This window comes from Pinus tabuliformis, chromosome 9, assembly GCF_031772625.1.
Source record: "Pinus tabuliformis cultivar Carrire ecotype Pingquan chromosome 9, CPIR1, whole genome shotgun sequence".
Classification (NCBI taxonomy): Eukaryota; Viridiplantae; Streptophyta; class Pinopsida; order Pinales; family Pinaceae; genus Pinus; species Pinus tabuliformis.
Window position 1 is genome coordinate 1736869264 of NC_142307.1, and position 20439 is coordinate 1736889702.

A 20439-nucleotide genomic window follows, 5' to 3' on the forward strand; every position below is an offset into this window, starting at 1 on the left:
ACTGGCATAAACGGTGGTGGGTAAGGGATAACATTGGGAATTTAGCGTGTCTACAATAATAAGACATGTTTCTAATACAACCAAGCAGATAATAGGGGATATTAACCAGTCGTCCATTTCTCAAATGATTCATTAAGACAAAATCATGATTGTACACTACCTGGTAGCGCCCTTCACATGTTAAGTAGTGTTTGATGAACTCTGCCACCGATGGCCATGGTTGAGGAAGTGAGTGCAGACTAACCCCGCGGCCTCTGGGTTCCACTTGCTCATCTGGGTGAAGAAATTCTTGCTGGGCATTGAGAACAACCTGCTTCCTGCTGAACCAGCGAGTACCAATAGCTGGCAACCCTGATACCTGAACTATGTCCTCCTCTGTTACTGAAATGCGAACCCCTTGGACCACTGAAAAATCGCCTTGAAGGTTTTGTGCAAACTCTAAGACTTGCTCCTGGTCAAATTCACCCAATATTTCAAAATATACTGTCCATCCCGCTTGTTGGAAAATCTGATAGACTTCGGGAAACAATTGAAGAAGATTTATGGAGCTGGGCTCATGTCTAACGGCCGACCCTCCCATGGCTGTAGCTTTGAGTTATACGCAGAGGCATAGACACAGTAAACACAGATTCTGATCGCGCTAGTTGTTGCAAGAGAGGCTGCATGGTCTAAATGACGGCGAAAATAGATATGACAAGGGACGGAAGCTTGGTTAATGCGAAATGATTGTTCAATTTTTGGAATTCCCCCCCCTACGTATGGTGTAATAATGATTGGGCATGTGAAGATATGTAATCATTATGAATGAAATCCTCTCTTTAATATAATTTAACTGAATTACATTAAAACCTCATACCTTACATTTTTACCTTTGGTTTAATAATTCGAAGTGTCGGTTGCTTCAAAATAGCTTATTGTACATGGAAGAATCTGTAGATTTCTCTGAAGTTTAGAACAGGAGTGTAATTGAATCTGGTCCGTGCTGAATAATTTTTCACCAAAAGGGTCTGAAGTATAATCGTGGAGAACCAAAAAGCTTATATAACAGCAAAGAGAAATACTGTTTTGATGATAACAAGTTGCTGAAACTGGTGTTTCAGCAACGGAAAAATGAACGATACGTTGCTGAAACAGGTGTTTCAGCAACGGGAAAAATCAATGATACGTTGCTGAAACAGGTGTTTCAGCAACGGGAAAAATCAGAGAAATGGGATAAATGACTTAGGTCTGTAAATGGGGAAAATATTTGATAGGGGGTAATTTCAGCCGTAAGGGATGGGAAATACTGACTGAAGGAGGATATTTCAGAGATGGTAGGAGTGGGAATAATGGAAAAAAAATGGAAATAATGTGGGTATGGAGGGATATTGCTAGGAAAAAAAGGGGTAAAATGATGGGAACAAGCTTATGTGATTAAAGCTTCAGATCTTCTCATGATGAATCTGTCCTCCTTACTGCTTTTTCCAGAATCTGCAAAATTCAATTGTAATATGCCAATCCTTGACACGGATTATTAGTGCTAATTCTAATCTAATACTAAAAATATAGTGCAGAAAATTAAATGCTGTGAGGAGCAGAAGACTCCCCTAGAAAAAGATAATGAATATCAGTCATGCAAGCAGTCTTGAAATCCTCTTTAGAAACAGGGCGCTGATATAGACGGAGCCTATGGCCATTGACTAGTAGAGGTGTTTTAGCATCATCAATTGTTACAAGTCTTACCGTTCCGTTTGGAAAAACATCATCCACTTCATATGGTCCAAGCCAGCATGTACGTAGCTTACCCTGAAAATTTTCAAACCGAGAGTCATACAACAAGGCCCAATTACCTTTTTGGAACTGCTTGTGTTTGATAATTTTATCATGCCACTTCATCCTTTGTTGCTGTATCATGGTTGTTTGATGAATGGCATCTAATCTCTTTTCATCCAACTCCAGAAGCTGATGTAACCTAACTTTTTGCACATCAGTCAAATCAAGATTAACAGCTAAAGCAGTTCTTAAAGTTTTAATTTCAAATTCCACAGGAAAAACAACATTTTTACCGTAAACCAACTCATAGGGAGAAAAGCCTGTAGTGTTTCTCCAAGTAGTTTTGTAAGCCCATAATGCCTCAGGGAGCCTTTGGGACCAATCCTTCCGGCTGTCCTTCACTGTTTTGGTTAGAATGGCTTCTAAAACTTTGTTTGTGCTTTCCACCTACCCATTGGCCTGGGGGTGGTATGGTGTAGTCATTCTATGTTGAATATGATATTTGTGAATGGTAGATTTAAAACCATGAGAATTGAATGGAGGTCCTCCATCAGTAACTAGCTCTCTAGGAATTCCAAATCTAGTGAAGATTTCTTCAAATAAGAAAGCTAGGACAGCCTCTTCATTGGCTCTAATAAGTGCTTTGGCCTCCACCCACTTAGTCATATAGTCTGTACAGACTAATATATAGGTTCTTTGATTGGATGGAGGGTTAATGGGTCCTATGAAGTCCAAGGCCCATCTTTCAAATGGTTCAGAAACTACCTGGGGGTTTAATGGCATTTGGTCTCTATGATTGGGTTGACCCATTCTCTGGCAGCTGTCACAAGCCCTTACATATTTCTTTGCATCCTTGAATAATGAGGGCCAATAGTAACCCATCCTCAGAATTTTGTGTGTTGTTCTCTTATCAGTGAAATGCCCTCCACAAGGGCCATCATGACAAGCTTTCAATATGTCATACACTTCATCTTCTCTAATGCATCTTCGGATCTCCTGATCAAGCCCAGTATAGAAAAGACACCCGCTTATCCAGCTGTACCTGGCACTTTGTTGAACAATTCTTCTCTTTTCTCTATATGACAGGTGTGCTGGTAATTTTCCTGCAACCAAATAATTAGCAATATCTGCATACCATTGAGAGTGAGCAGAAACTGCAAACAAATATTCATCAGGAAAAGAATCATCTACTGGAATATCATTGTCAGTTTTTAACCGTGAAAGGAAATCAGCCACCACATTTTCTTTACCAGGCCGATCTACAATTGTGATATCAAATTCCTGCAATAATAATAGACATCTGGTAACTCTAGCATTTGTGACAGATTTTTTCATTAAATATTTAATAGCTGAATGATCAGTGTGCACAAAAGTAGAATAACCAGTGATATAGTGTCGGAATTTATTAATGGCATAGACTACTGCAAGAAATTCTTTCTCGGTAACTGTATAGTTAAGCTCAGCAGGGGTCATATTCTTACTGATAAAGTATATAGCATAAGGAAGATGATTTTCCTCTTGTCCCAAAACCGCTCCAATTGCAATGTCTGAAGCATCAGAAGATATGTGAAAAGGGAGATTCCAATCAGGCCCCCTCAAAATAGGAGCAGTAGACAACTGATGCTTGAGTTCTTCAAAAGCTTTCTGACAAGAATTAGTCCACTTAAATTCAGCATTTTTCATAAGCAACACAAATAATGGAGAAGCTATTTTAGAGAAATCTTTAATAAATCTCCTGTAATATCCAGCATGTCCTAGAAAACTTCTCACATCAGTTTGAGTCTTAGGAACAGAAAGATTCTGAATGACCAATATTTTAGATGGATCTACCTGAATACCTTGAGATGAAATAAAATGTCCAAGCACTATTCCTTCACTCATCATCATATGGCATTTTTCGGTACTTAAGGAGAGGTGAGCTTGTATACATCTTTTAAGTACTTTCTCAAGGTTTTGTAATGCCTCTTCGAAAGACACACCATAAGGGGTAAAATCATCCATAAATATTTCCATAGAATCATTCAGCATGTCAGAAAAAATTCCTATAACAGCTCTTTGAAAAGTTGCTGGTGCATTGCACAATCCGAATGGAAGAACTCTATAGGCAAAAGTTCCCCAGGGGCTGGTGAAAGTGGTCTTGTCTTGGTCTTGGGGTGCAATTCTTATCTGATTATACCCACTGAATCCATCCAGAAAAGAAAAGAATTTCTTCCCTGCCAGACTGTCCAACACCTGATCAATGAAAGGTAAAGGAAAGTGATCCTTTTGAGTAGCTTTGTTTAAAGCTCTGTAGTCAACACATACTCTCCATTTCCCGTTTTTCTTAGGGACAATTACTAATGGGGAAACCCATTCACTGTCAGATATGGGGTATATAAATCCTGCATTAAGCAATTTTTGAAGTTCTTCCTTAACAATTTCTCATAAATTAGGATTCATTCGTCTTTGGGGTTGACAAACAGGTCGGCATCCTTCTTTAATGTAAATTCGATGAGTACATAATTCAGAAGAAATAACTTTCATATCTGTGTAATCCCATGCAAATGCCTCCTTATATTCATGCAATAACTTCATTAATTGCTGTGTTTCCACATCTGTTAGATCAGGATTTATGTTTAATGTCTTGCCGGGTACAATTTCGACTGTTATTCTTTTAGATGAGATCGTGGTTAAAGTCTGAGATGAATCTTCAAATTCAATCTTTTCTTGTGTATCAGTTTCAAAAATTGCAGTTAATTGATTGTGTGTTTCAGCAATGACAGAAGAAGGTTCACAAATAAAATTATTGATTATCTCATCCTCTGTATTGTCTTTAAGAGTTAAAGCTTGTCCTATAGTTAGAATAGGCTGAACAGCATTATCATCATAATCCATCCATATAGAATCTTCGTTATTAACTACCGGTGTAGCATGCGGATAAAGAGTTAACTGTTTTGTTTCATAACCATTAGAAATTGTCATTGAACTAGATCTGCAACTAATAAATGCATCAGCTGTGGCCAGCCATGGCCTTCCTAGAATTAAGGGATGTCCCCCCAACTTTGTTTTAGTCTGCAATACAACAAAATCAGCTGGGTATTTCCAGGATTCAACTGAAATAAGTAGATCTTCAACAATTCCTTCCGGTTTAATTGTGGAACGGTCAGCCAACTCTAAAATGGTGGGTGTATCTCTGATTGTGTTATTCAGCTGTAACAATTGTGAAGTTTCAAGAGTCATTATATTAATTGCTGCACCTAAATCTACCAGAACTCGGGGAATCATTGTTTTACCAATCTGAACTGTGACTGTAGGATGGTCGGGATCACCATATTTTACAGGAGGGGCTTTTCCAGACATTAATGCAGACAAGTCTCCCATCACATGTACTGTAAGGGGGTCCTTGGTTTTCCTACCAGGTTTCTTAACACAAATATCCCTTAATGTTCTGGCATAAATTGGTACATCTCTTAATGCTTGTAAAAGTGGAATTTTAATATACAAATTTTGCAACTACCCTATAAAATTAAAAGCAGGTGTTTCAGCTGTTCTGGTTAAAACCAAACGCTCGGGGAATGGTGGTTCTATTATTTCAACATTCTTGTTAGGAGGTGGTTGTGCTTCTTTATGTTTCTCGGTTTCGTTCTTATCTGAATCAGAAGAAGTTATGTCATCAATAATAGGCTCTACTATTTTTCCAGATCTCAAATGAATATCATTACATTGCATAGTAGGAAATATAGACTGATTCTGAATATCAATGACTTGCACAACTTTATTATTGGGGTTAGGATTTGGTTGCACAGGTAGCTGGGGTCTCATTTGGTTATTTGGCGGAGCATTTGATGGCAGAGGGAGTGGTTGTTGGAATTGAGGCAATTGATTTGGATACGGGAGTGGTTGACTATTCCAATTTGGATTCCAAGGATTGAAAGGAGATGGTTGTTGTGGAGGCCAAGGAGTCCACATTGAAGGATCAACAAAGGGAGGGTTTTGCATTTGCATGGGTGGGAAATTCATTTGATTGAAGGGTGGGTATTGCACTTGGTTGAAGGGGGGGTAACTTGTTTGGCCAAAAGCAGAATAATTGTTCCAACGATTAAATGGCATACCTTGTCCTTTTGGTTGCCATTGTCTTCTTTGAGTTAGCAGGTAAACTGCTTCAGCTTCTTCTTCCGTTGGCTGCAGTGCTGCTTTTATTCCTGGTAGAGATGGACATTGTTCTGTCTCATGATCTTTCTCACAAAGGGTGCAAATTGGTATTTTGTCTCTTGGGCATTCCCTTAGTGGATGTTTGTCTCTGCATTTCGGGCAAAAGACAGCCAGAGTTGCTTCTGCTTCGGCCTGCTTCTTTTTAACCTGCAAAGTGTCAATCTGTGAAGCAAAAGAACTTAACATTTCAGTTTTAAATTCTTCAATTAAATTACCTATTTCAGCTCTTTCTTCTCCTCCATTGGCTGATTTCTGCACTCTTGAATAGGTGGAATCTCTCATTCTGTTTCTTGCAGCTCCCCTAGAGCACCTCTTAGCAAGTTCACAAATCTCATCATATGATTCCTTAGATATATCTCCCTTAGCAAGCATATTTAACATATTTAAACAATCATCCCTTAAGCCTCTAAGTAATATTGTTTTACGAATTTCCTTACTTATATCGGGATGATTAGATCTCTGTATGTTGTACTGCAGCCTTTCTATGTAGTCCTCCAGACTCTCATCTGACTTTTGTGCCATATTGAATAGTTCATCCTTCTTTTCTCTCGTACGGCAGTAGTCTTGATATTTAAGCAGAAATTTTTGTTTCATCTACTCCCATGTTGTGATTACCTGACTTCCAAGGCTCATGAACCATCTTAAGGCATTCCCTTTTAAGGTGGCTGGAAACAGTTTCAACTTTTGAGCATTAGTAACATAATCGTAACTTCTGCATAATATATCAAATTCAAAAAGAAATTCATCCGGATCCTCAGTGGATAAACCATGAAAGTTAGGTAAAGCAGACAATGGAATATTTTTCATTGTTCCTATAGGGAGATCACTAATAGGAAATCCCAAGGTAGAGAGGGAATTTTCATCCCTTCTTTCTTCTTCAGGACCTACACGTCCTCCACCAAAGAAAGCATCATTGTTATCTTCCATTGTTGGCCCTCCTACTGCACTTTCTCGATCGTCAAGATCTTCTATTGGCTCTTCAATGTTCTCTATCGGTCGTCCAACGCTTTCTATTATTTCCTCAATGTGCTCTGCTGATGTACTAACACTTTCCTCTGACTCTTCAGTACTAACTGCTGGTTCTTCTATATTTTCAGGACCCACAACTTCCTCTGTTTGGTAATCTGACTGAGGGGAGTGCTGAAGTTTTGATTTCCGAGAACTCAATCTCTGTGATGATTCAGCCTTTGATACAATCTCGTCAATAAAAGTTTTTCGTCCTCCCCAGCCTTTGCCACCTGTGCGGTTATTTTTCTTCTAGTTTCCGCGTCCTCTCATACAATCTGCACATTAAAAAAAAAAAAAAAGATGAATGCTTTTGAAATCTATAATTACCTTCCCCAGCAACGGCGCCAAAATGTTGGTCGCTTTAATTGTTTTCACAATTCAAGCTCCACATAAATTGTTAACCCGAGGAGGTCTTTTTATTTCAAAGATAATCACGCACTAGATATGCTCAATTCAAAAGCAGAAACAATGTTGTAGTAAAAGAAGGACACACAATTATTAATCTCATCAATCTACTGATTCACACTCTACTTAATCAAAGCTGAAGTCAATTAACTTATAGCAGAAATGATTTCTCTGTTGCAGTTACAATCCAAACAAAGGAAGATCAATCTACAAGGAAAGAAATCAATCAACCATAGCAGGAACATGACCCTTTTCCTTAGTGAGGAACTTCAGCACCTGATGCCTGACACTTAATCACACTGTAGGAAAAGTAACTCCAAGAGATCAAGACCCTATCCCCATGAACAGGAACCTTCAGCACTTGTTCTCTTGTTCCTAATCACACTGCAGGCAAAGGAAGACAATCAATGGGAGCAAGACCCTATTCCTTTATGCAGGAATCTTCAGCACTTGCTTCCCAACATCATTCATTCATGCATTCAATACATGTAGTGCTAAAGAAACAGAGTATTACTAAACTGTGTAACTAATGTCCAACAACAGAATTAAGGTGAAGTGCAAACACACAAAGAATTAAACAAACTACAGGAACCAAAAGGGTGAATCTTGTGAGGAAGGCGGGCCCTTTCCTTCTCACAAGATTCCCCGGGAGAAAGAATTAAATTGGAACGCTCAAAGGAAAAATTTATTCATCTGTCAAAGTAACTGATACATTACAGATGGAGACTAGCTCCAGTTCTCACACAATACTCTCCTGTAGCTCACAATAACTGACTCCCTCTAATGATGATGTCTCCTCTTTTTAAAGAGGAGACATCTTTTACAATTTACATGAGAGCGAATCTACATTATCTCAATTCTGTTCTCTTTCCCAAAATAGGACTATTCTGTTCTTCCAAAAAAAAAGATGCTGTTACAACAGAGACAACAAGAATGCTATCTTCAGGATAATCTAGGTAACCGTGTCTTCATGCTGCTGCTACTATTCCACAAAAAGTTCTTCCAGAATCGCAAATTATGCATAACGGGATTTGCGTGCTTGACGGCTATTTCAGCAACGGAGTCAGCTGTTTCAGCAATGGAGTTAGCTGTTTCAGCAACGGAGTCAGTTGTTTCAGCAACGACCGCTTGTTCCCAACAACACATATAACTTATCTGCGATCTTTGGACTTGTGTTAGCAGCAATACACTTCAATTAATGATAAAATATAAGAGCATTATGGAATTAAATGTAAAACAGATTAAACATATAATAAAGAAGAGGTTTTTATATACCTTGGGATAAAGTAGATGAAAAAGATAATGGAGTTCATGCTTATAAGAGTAGAATGATGTCAAAGTATATAGCAAAAATGATACATAGTGGAGTCCTAACACCTTGGAGTGACTTGGAGGTCAAATGGAAAACTAGAAGGTAGAAAGTTGTTGAGACAGTCGCTTGGAGGTCAAGCAGAATGCCGAGAGCTCAGAGAAGCCAGAGCCTAAGAGCCGGAGCCAGAGCTGGAGCTGAAGAGACAAAGCCAGAGCTGAGAGCCAGAGCTAGGAGCTAGAGCCAGAGCCAGAGCTAGAGCCAGAGATGAGAGCCAGAGTGAGATCCAAGGGCCAGAGAGCCGAGAGCTTCAGAGCCAAGGATAAGATGGTGTCTAAACCCATTCTCTATGTAAACCAATGGACTTGAGCCACAGATCTTGTAAAAGGACTTTGCCATAATCCCAGAGAACCTAGTTGAGTTGACTAGAGCTCACGGAGATGTAGCCCAAGAGTTTTGGGTGAAATCCTAATTAAATTGTTATCTTATGTGTTTTTTTTACTGTTGCATTATTTACTATTATATGTATTTATATATCAGCTTAAGCACATCAACTTAAAGCACATAAACAGTTTAAAATAGACCAACATACACCTTATTTTCAGGCAAATATTTAATTCCGCATTGGTTAATCATAAAGACTTGGGAATGTTTAAGCTTTGGAAGTGGGAGAGGTTCTTGTAAGTTAGACAAGAAGCCTTTAGGCCCCATTTTCAGATCAAAGGATGGGGAACCCCACCATCAACACCCCCTTCCTGAGGTCCCCCAACCTCATAATGTGCTATAATCAGACTAGTTGTCATTTCCATAGTAATGTGAGCGAGAGCTGGACACCGTGCTCTATCCCTAACCATGATAGTCTCCACCATCCCCTCTCCCAACCCCACCCATCCCTCCTTGGGTATCACCCTCGGCAGGGAAGTTACTCACCCCCAAGATTCCTTTGCATTGACTAGTTGTACCTCTAGAGAATCCACATGAGCCTCTTCTCTCTCCTATAGTCTCACCATCTCTAGGGGGAAGATAAGCTACCTCACTCTCTTGAGGGACCACTTCTCCAATACTCAACATTGAGCTCACCTCTCGGGGTCCTCCTGAACCTTTGCATCCCTCTGCCATTGCAGCATAGTTGTTAGACTAGCTACACCCATCCACTAAGGATCGTTGCCCATCCGCAAGTCATACGATCATTGCCAACACAACCTGCTCAGAAATATTAGTCATTGCTCTGATTCCGACACTACCTTGATCAACAACCTAGGGCCCATAATGAACATTTTCCCATTCATGAATTTCCACCTACCTAGTCGTAAGTGGCATCAGTAAAGCCTCCCCATGAGGCACTAGTCTAGTAACAAAATAAATATCCACAGTTGCAGTAATAGGAAAATATGTATGTTGGATCCAAAACACCTTATGCTATGGGTCCCAACATCATATCAAGAAGCGTAGGAATGGATCCGGCGAGCTCAGTATGGGGTTTTGAGCGAACTTCAATAACCCCCATTTCAATAGAGTAGCACTCTTTATAGCATCACCTACAATAGTGGTACTGAGAGGCTCTCAATTGTGCTCTCTCCACATCATACCCATCCTACCAATAATAATGTCAAAAAGTCAAAATCAACCTCCCAGGCTCAAAAATATATCTTTTTACAACCTTGCATGCATGTTTCCATAGAAGGCGTGCATTTGTGCATCTATTTGCCAAAACTCTACGAGGACCTTGGCCCCTTGGCCGTGCGACTATTTCCTAAATAGACATGCAGAACATGCAACTGTCCCACTGATAGTCGCGCATACTACACGCCTTTAACCCAGTTTCTGTAGCGTCTCGAAGCCTACAAACCCACAACATTTTCACCCTTAGTTCCACCTCCAATGCAGCTATCTAGCTAGAACCCATGGGTACCTATATATCACCCTTTTTTCAATCTTCTTGAGATTTGTAGAAGAGCTCAAGACCTCCGTTCTTAAGACCTTCATAGACATCAGGATCAACACGACGTCATCTTCATCATGGTACCCTTGATTCTATTTCAACCCCAAACTAATATTTTGGGCCCAATGCATGCTCAGACCACCATTTAAGGCGCGCCTTCTCAATTTTTTTGACCCATATTGTTCAACACATTTCCATATATAATGTTTGTATCAAGACATTTTCACTTGGGTTATTGGTTCTTTGAAGTTGTAGGTATTTCAACAACATCCCCCAGAATCAGTACCCTAGTGGTCGTTAGTAGTGAAGGTATTGTTCTCCACCCAATATGATAGGCTTCCTTCAAAGATTTGCATACCCTGACATCATTTCCCTGAAATGCACCATAGGTTCCATCATCTCAACCACGTTTACAACCACCTCCCCTTTCATATGGTAAACATCCATGCTGGTCAATAAAACCTTCCCATTCATGGATCACCCCATGTTGTAAACCCCTCACACCATTAGATCCATGACCATATACTCACGCTTGAGAGCCATTTAACTTGCATGCCTTGAATATTAGCCTCATTCTCCTCTTCTTCATGAATTTATTACCAACCCCACATTGAGACCAACCAATGGGGTCCCCTCCCTTTCCACAGAACACTGTACCTATATTATCATGCAGGTCATTTCTTCATGGAGCACCCATTTCCATGTTTGTACATGTCAAACCACCTTTACATTCTTTTGGAAAGTGTACAAATATTTTTTAAGAAAAGGGTTCCCACCCATATTCTCATGTCTCATACCTAGTGATAGTCCCAAGTCTCCCTTGGTTAGAGCTCAGTTATCACCACCACATCCATTGGTCATTCATCATGTCATTCAACAAATACTCACCCATACCTTTGATGTCCTAATGACTCCAAGGATTCCCCCCAATAAAAATTGTTTGACTATTAACACTCGCATTACAGATCCAACCTCAGGCAGTTGATCATATCCATTCATACCATGCACATTCATTATCAACCCTTGTTGACCCATCATATTGCAATCATTTTTCTCCACCATGATTCCCTGAATATGCATTTCGAGTGGTTAATGCCTCTTTCCTATCGACTTCAACACACATTTTTCAGGATCGAGTCAGTAGCTTGGATGCTCCCCTCCCTTAAGGGACATTCTCAAGTGGCATAGTGGAAATCAATATCATCCATTCAACAATGCCCATGATATTTGATACCAACGTATGTCTTCATGTAAAGGTGGTATCATATTTCGTGACCACTGTAGTTCTCTCATTTATTTGAATATGCCTGCATCGCTTAGCACCTATTTCAGAAGTACTCACATTTCGATGCATGGGAGGTACCCACATTCAAAGACCCATGCATTACTTAGCACCTCTTTTAGCACTGCTCACATTTCGATGCATGGGAGGTACCTATAGTCGAAGACCCATGGAGTCATGAGCACCTCACTTAGCAGTGCTTCACCTTTTTTGATACATGGGGGCACCTAATTGAGTCTATTAGTCAGAACCTCCCTTGATGGCATAAGAATTTATTGTCAGCCATCATCATGTCATTCACTTCAACAGTGACTTGACAGGAATATTTCCTATATGATTATAATACTTAGTCACTAGTCATCACAATGAGCATGGGACATGCCTACTTCATATAGACACTTTTTTCAGAGCATGGTTATCTTTATCCCCAATCAAATTTTTTCCTGGCTCATCTCTGCAACAAGTTATTCTCTCTCTCAGAGAAGAAAAATGTGATGTATTTTGGCTATACGTTTCCTCCTAACCTCATACATTAGAGGGAAATTATTAACACCAGAAAATCATACACACATTTGTACAGTTCAAATGGCACCCAAAGTTGTCTAGAAGAGCATACAAGTGAAGATTTTCCAGTTGAAGACATCATGGAAATTAAAAAAAAATAATTCTCCAAAGGTTTAATATGTAAAATTGAGTTGGGCAACCTATCTAAAGGCCAAAATTGACAACCACATGAATTTTCCTTCGATAGTCACACAATCAAAGAAAAATGTGACTCAACAATTTAGGACCACTTCACACACTTGGAAGATGATATTCCCTAACATGTTCCAGTCAAGGATAGTCGAATTCCAGTTGCCTTGAAGATATGCAACCCCCAAAGGGATCCCCTTGTCCTAGTCATGGTCATTTTCTCATTGATAGGTCAAGAGATGGAAGAGGGATTCAAAATACTATATAAATAGGCCATTGGAGGACCAATGATAAGGCAATTTTATGTTGGGACAATTTTTCTCAAACAATCGTACATCTCATTGTTGAGAAAAAGCAAAGCACTATTTTTTTGGCAGTGTCGCTTCTAAGTAATTCATCATTCTAGTGTGGAGAGGATTTCACCATTGAGAGACCCTTGATGCTTTTCTTTGAGAGAGAGGAGAGGCTTGCAAAGAGAGTGAAGAAAGGAACATCCTTGTTGAGGATTTTTGAGCACCATTTCTCTAAGAATTCTCTCCAAGTGTTTAGTATTCATTTATTATATTCATATTATACTTTTAGCAGTCAATAAAGGGAGACATTTTCCATTATATTATTAAATTGTTTTCTTCATTAAGCATTATTTATGTGTTTTGTTTTTAGTTTTTAGTTTATGTTATGTATGCATTTTTTATTACCATTTGCAATCCTTTCATTCTCTTGTTTGTGCACTAAAAATAACCAATTTGATTTGTGACTTGTTTGCACGAAACAACCAACTGCTAAGAAGGTGTCTTTTGGTACCCCATTGCTACAAAAACACAAAAACATGCTTGATTTCTTGATTTTCCAGAGGAGATTTTTGGTATATTGGCCCATTAGGCAGAGGTGCAATAGGAATCAGATGGATCAAATGCTTGACCTGACCATGCAAAGGTACCCCTATGGGAGATGAGAAGATGTCCTCATATTCTTCAACAACAACCTTATCTACCTACTTATACTACGTGGAGGAATCCTTCTTAGGGGCCATGAGTGTGGCCATGGTGTTTCCCTTACTTTGAGAGGGAATCTGAAAGAAAAAAATCTTGCTGGTTTAGGAGATGATCTTACTACATTTCTTAACAGAGATTAAAGAAATGGCGGTAGGAAGAACTACCTCCAATATCTTGCATAACTTACAACCCAAAGTAATAATAATTATGCAAGGCCTAGACTCATACATATCATGCTGCTTCAACTAGTCTGGTTGGCCTAGTAACACATCACAAACTTCAAGGGGAGAAAAATCACATAGTACCTCATCTATGAAGGGCTTAATTCTATAACACGAGCTACATTATTAGTTGATGTGGAGACTTATCTCTTGGTGAACCCATCTAATGGTGTACGACTGCATGTGTGATGTCGTTGGTAGGCCCAACTACTTCATGACCTCAGCTGAGATGAGGTTCTTTTGGCTCCCACTATTGATGATGAACTGCAATGGAGAACCCTTCCCACACATCTATGAGTGGAAGAGATGTTTGCCCTCATATCAATCTTCAAGTTCAATATTCTACAAATTGGCGGTGGAGACAGTGACACTAGGCTCTACATCGATAATATGCTTCCCCTTTCCATTCGCCTTGTCAGGTTCTAACTCAATGTTGGAACATGAATTACACTTTGAGGCTTTCATCTCATCCAAAAGGGATTGCCTGGCACAATACCCATTTGTGTTATAAGTGGGGCTCTTATGGAACTCACAAATTTTCCCTATGTCCTTCATGTTCGTGGTGTTATTCTTTGCTTGTGCTTTCATTGGGTTGTTCTGGGGAACCCTACCTTAGCCATGTCCTTTGTTCTACAGTTTGGGGGTGCCTTTTCCCTTCATAGATCCAAAGTCTCACTTCTTCTACTTGAATTTTTTCTCAATCTTGACAGCATATCGATATGTAGCACCAAGTGAGGAGATGTTCAAGAACTCCATCTTGTCCTGGATGTATTTTTGTATACATCCACGGTACTTGAGTACTAGATGCCTCCCAGAATCCTTGATACCAAATTTTGTGCAAAGGGTATGAAAAATATTTGTGAACTCTGACATGTCTTGGTTCCTTCCTTGTCATAGTGTGGTCCATTGTTGGGATAACATTCATAGGGACAATTTTGGGGTTAGTTTAATCAATTTTTGAGTAGAAGTTTGTAAATAATGTAAAGTCTCCACGAAATGTGGAAGTAGAGCGTGCAGCTAAGTAGGAGTCAAAGGGGCTTTAGCCCCTTGTATGGGTAAGTGATAGGATGGTTTTAAGACTCACCCATAGGCCATAGGCCATGGTGTGTATTATAAAAACTATAAATATTTGAGTCATAGCGAGTCTAGATAGGGAACTTTTGGGTAAGAACAAGTGTAAGGGCAAGTGCTAAGGTAGGGAAGCTCTATTTTCCTGTACTTAGGTGAAAGGGGAAGGCTCTTGCAGCTAAGTACATGGAGACCTTGGCAAGTCTACAGCTGAGTGCACGAGCCCCTGTAGCTAGGTGCATAGGATGGAAGAGTCTTTAATTTGAACGATGAATCTAATAAAGACCGATTTTGGACCAAATATATTGCATATGTGCCTTGTTCTTATTTCTATTCAAGTTTATGCATTATCACTCAGTGATCTATTTTCTTTCAGATAAAGTGTAATTTCTGTGCTAATCTGTTAAATCTTAATATTCATTCCTGAAGAATGTAATGAACTATTTTCATGGAGGTAGTAACTAGATATGCTATGGTAATTGTTCAAGATAGGTAGATCTAGGCAAAGGAAAATATAGGGTTAATATTTACTAAGAAAAAGTTGTAAGACTGCTTCTTTTAGGTCTAAAAAGCCTAATCATAGACCTTCGCGAAGGTTTGGAATACATCTAGATAAAATTGTAGTAGTGGACCATAGGAAGATACAGATTTGCGCAAAGGCTGATATGAGATACAAGGGCTTTATATTACATATCACATGGTCACTCCATGCAAAAACTTGGTTCTAACATCCCCAAATAATGTCCTTCGGGTGAGACTGCAACCTGTGTTATGCAGGTTGTTTCCAAAAAGGGCCAGCAATTAGGGTTTTGTTGGTTGGTGCAATTGAGAACCTGGGTGAGGCCCCCTTAAGCCAACAAATGGTTCTTTTGCTAGGATCGAGATCTATCTAAGAGATGTGTGATAAATGGTTCTCTACAAAGAAAGAGATTAAGAAGTGGATTGACCAAAAAGTTCACACGTTTGCAAATCAAGAGAACATGAGCCCTAAATTATCTAAGGAAAAGTGGTTACATAGATATTTGTACACACACGAAACCGAAGCATTCTTTTGTTTCTTTCCTAATGAACTACATGAGTGGCTGTATAAATTGGCTGATAGTCAAGGGAAATGGAAGCTTGACAGCGCTATAGTGTGGACTCTAGAACCAATACGATGTCTGGAAGCATTAAGAAGAAATATCGCACAGGTTGTGGATCATTGGATTGATCGCACGCTTGGAAGTTTTGTGACTGAGTTCATGATCAATAGAAATATCAACTATAGTGAAGCATAATGTATTCTCTTTAAGGGGCAACGAGGTAAGTATTTGAAATCATTAAATACTTGTATTGAAATGCTATTATGTGAAAATATTGTTATAGACATTTTTGTGCCTTACAACATGGAGCATGAAATGTCAATAATCTAAGGGATCCAAAGTCCCTAAACATGTTGTTCTTACCCTTAGAGGAACAAGGTCAGCAAACCACAGCACTGCAAATCAGTTCTCCACTGAAAAACACTCAAAAACAGGTCAATTTTGGGTCAAAGCAGCTGCTCCAAAGGCTACCTGCGTTGCATAGCAAGTGCAACAAAGGCTACCTGCGCTGCATAGCAAGTGCAACAAAAGCTACCTGCGTTGGGCATACTTGGACATGTGGAGGAATCTTTTTCTCAATGTGCCAGTGCCCAGGAAGCTTCCAAAAAGACACTTGATCATAAGATTCGCCTAATGATGAGTTAAGAGCTTCTAAAACTCCAAGTGGAAGACAGAAACTCCAAGTGAAGAACTAAAGAACAACTGGAGTCGAAGAGGACAACAAGTCACACATCAAGCTGACTTATCTTCACTCCAAAACTCTATATAAGGATCTCATCCCATGGGATCTGGGGGGGGGAATTCAGTGCAAAGAATCGTTGTTGGTTTGTAGTTGAGAGTATTGGGTGATTGCTTGAGGGAGGTGAAGAAGAGATTTCTCTCCGTCGGGAAGGTGATGCTGGATTGGACCTCTCATGGTTGTATCACCGCCTGAACCTTACTTCCATATATTAATAAAGCATTTGAGGTTCTTCTATTCGCATGTGTTGCAATGGTGAATTGTCTTACTTGCGTTTTTTTATTTATGCTAATCCTTGAATCGATTATGAATGCATGCTTCTTGTAGTTTCCTTTTCTTGTCTTATTTGCAGGATCTCGTGTAGCTGGGCCCGTGAAAAGACTTGGAGCTGGGAGCAAGCGGCAAACAAAGGAGATTGGATCGACCATTTGCACAAGACATCGGTAAGTGGATCTCTTCCTTTTATCTCTTGCATGTCATAAAGAAGAAACTTTAGATAGCTTTGCTTTCAGCTGTTGCTAAGGAACTGTCACCCTTAGAGTGGGTTAGGGTCATTCCGAGTTGGATACTTTCCCCCACAACAAATATGGTTATGTAGTTACCTTTATGTTGGGGGCTACTTGAAGTGGGATATTATTTAGAAGAAACGAAGGATCGAGCTTAGATTACAGTCCGCTCATTGAACCCCCCTCAAGTGACGATGGAGGGACAGTGCTGACTACACCACAAAGTTCTTTAGTTAATTAAGAAAGGTATCCCAAGGATACCTCATCTGTCCATTCCACTTCCACCTCCACCACAACCTCCACATCTGCTTCCACCATTCAAGATGGAAAACATGATAAATATGATAGTTTTTAAAGGGGTAGGGAGCAAAGACCCTGAACAATTTTGGGTTGTTGCAAGAGTTGTATGGACAGCATAGTAGATTACAAATGATAGAATTTGGAAAGCAGAATTGGTCACAACCTTAAAAGATCAAGCATTAATATGGTACATTAAGTACTGCACTGATAACCCCACTGTGACACTGATAGAAACCCAACAAGCTCTCAACAGGGAGTTTAGAAAGCCTAAGTAAGAGGCGCAGTTAGTGAATGAGTTTAAATCAATTTGACAAAAGATATATGAGACATCTTGTGATTTCGATCAAAGGTTGAAATGCCTGATCAAGAAAGCCAATATGGTCATTACAGATTCCCAACATCGCGACTCATATATAGCATTTCTTTTGCCACACTTAAGAGTGCCACTATCACAAAAAATGACAGAAATGCAAGCAGAAGCCTTAGAAATTGTGATGAGGTTGGATGCATCACCTATATAGGATACAAACCTTGGAGTGTAATAGATTCAATCATAGCTAGAAATCCTACACTTGGAGTTGTAGAGCCTGAAGAAAGGAAAGGAAGCCTAGTCATAGGTGCACACTAAAGTTTGGTGCTTGAAGTACAAGAGCCATGGGCACGATAAGGTCCATTGCCCGGTTTATTTGAACTATTTTATTGGGGGAGGCCCTGTTCCCCTAAAACAAGAGAATAACATTGGACCGAGTATGAGAGTTGCACCATGGTGCGCTATTTGTCAGGTTACAGGAGAGCATGTGACTGATAATTGTCATTTACTACAGAAATTTGTACAGACCCCTCAACAGTTATTTTTCAATTTCTGTAAATCTGTGGGTCACGTGGTGAATGCCATTGTATGAGTTATGAGATGATGATGGATAGAAACCCTACATATTGAATGAAAGCATAAAATTGGCCTCAGGATTAGGGTGCAGGAGCAGTTTTAGGAGGATTCCAAGGTCGAGGACAAGGAAGAGGGGGTAGAGCTATCGGATGACTTAGGAAGAAAATTTGATATAACTATGGTGAAGCAGGACACTTTGCGTGAGATTGCATAAACCCCATGCATCCATCGTGTTAGTATTGCTAACAATTTGACCATGTGATAGAGGAGTGTCTGATCCTTATGGAAAAGATGCAAGAAAATAAGATGTAGCCCGAGCATCATACGTAAAACATCGAGATGATGAGGGTAGAGCCCCGCAAAGAAGACCATAGCATAAATATAGTCACAAGGAGTGGTATAGCCACTGGCGAAGATAAGGGCAAGAAACATGAGGTTGATGGGTGGGTGCGCAAGGATTTTAAGAAAGAAATAGACTTTGACCTTAATCATGCTAAAGAGAACTTCATGGAAGCAAAGAAGAACATTGCTGAGGCCTCCACCTTAGGAAGCTAGGGGAAAATGCTAGAAACTAGTACAACACAAGAGGTAGATCCTTCGGTATTAGCTACATTTCTAAAGACCTATGAAGTTACTGCACGATAAGAAAGTAGTAGAATGGTTTCACAATTTAATCGAAAAGTGCACAAATAAAGAAAATATCCCTGCTAAACAACACACCATGAGAAAAATTGGTAAGCATAAGAAGAGAGGGGGGCGCGAGATGAGGCTGACCGTGCAAATAGGAGAATATGAAATGGATCAGGTAACCTTGCAACAGGGATCTGATGAAAATTTCCTACCTAAGAAGACATGGGAAAGGATGGAGAGACTTACACTGCAATGGTCTCCTATTTAGATGCACATGGCAAATCAATAGAAGATTATTCCGATGAGGCACTTATATGGTGTAATAGTAGACATTAAGGGCAAAAGTGCACTGGCTAACTTTGAGGTCATTGAAATAGTGTATGTCAGTAACCCGTAGCCGTGCTACTAGGAATTGACTCAGCATTTGATATGGACGTGGTAATCAACTGGAAGAAGCGGAAGATGAGATTTTAAGGGAAGTAGCTCAAGGTTGTAGTCCCACTAGACCTTGCTGAAGGAGCGCATTATACTGAACATGTTCATGAATTTGTGGAAGAAGATGACGACCTAAATCAGATATACAAGATCACATTGTGAAATGAATATTGGATGAATCCTACAACCGATGGACAAATTGTGTGGGATAGGGATATCTCTTGCACCTCAGATTCGGATGAAGAGCTTGAACACTGGAAGAATCGGTTGCAGGAAATCTCTATGCTCTATTACAATATGATGACCCAATCACTATGGTGTGTCTCAACTAAGGTAAGGAAGCTTCCGCATTATGATGGTATGACTGATGTGGATGTATTTTTAGATGAATTTGAAAGGGAAGTGCCAAAATAACATCGCTTCCAAGCCCTGGTGTTAGCACTACGTGCTACGCTTGCCCGTTGGTGGGGTACACACAATGAGAGCTTCGCTAGATGGAAGGAATATAGAAGAATGATGAGATTAAGGTTTGGGTATGCGAACACTTGGATGATAGCAAAGTACAATGGGAAGGATGATCCACCTGATCATTTGGCATGATGGACTAAGGCTTGGGGAATAGAACCATAACCAAGATGGGTGCAGATTTTCTATCATAACTTAGACACAATTCCCATGAAATGGTATTTGGAAACAGAGCTTCACCATGGGACAATAGAATGGGACATCTTAAGAGAGAGTTTCATATTGACTTTTAGCTTTGAGGATGGGTTTGAATGCATTGAAGAAGCATTACAAGAGAAAAAAGAAACTATATCCAGAATGCCTAAGGGACCTGTAGAATGGGCTCAGCCGAATAGGAGTATACATTCGCATCATGCATTGGAATGTTACAATGTGACTTCTGAAGAGGAAGAAGAAGACCCATAGAATAGTAACATTCTAGAGATGGAAGGACAACGTGAAGTCTAAGGACTGAAAGCTGAGAACCGAGA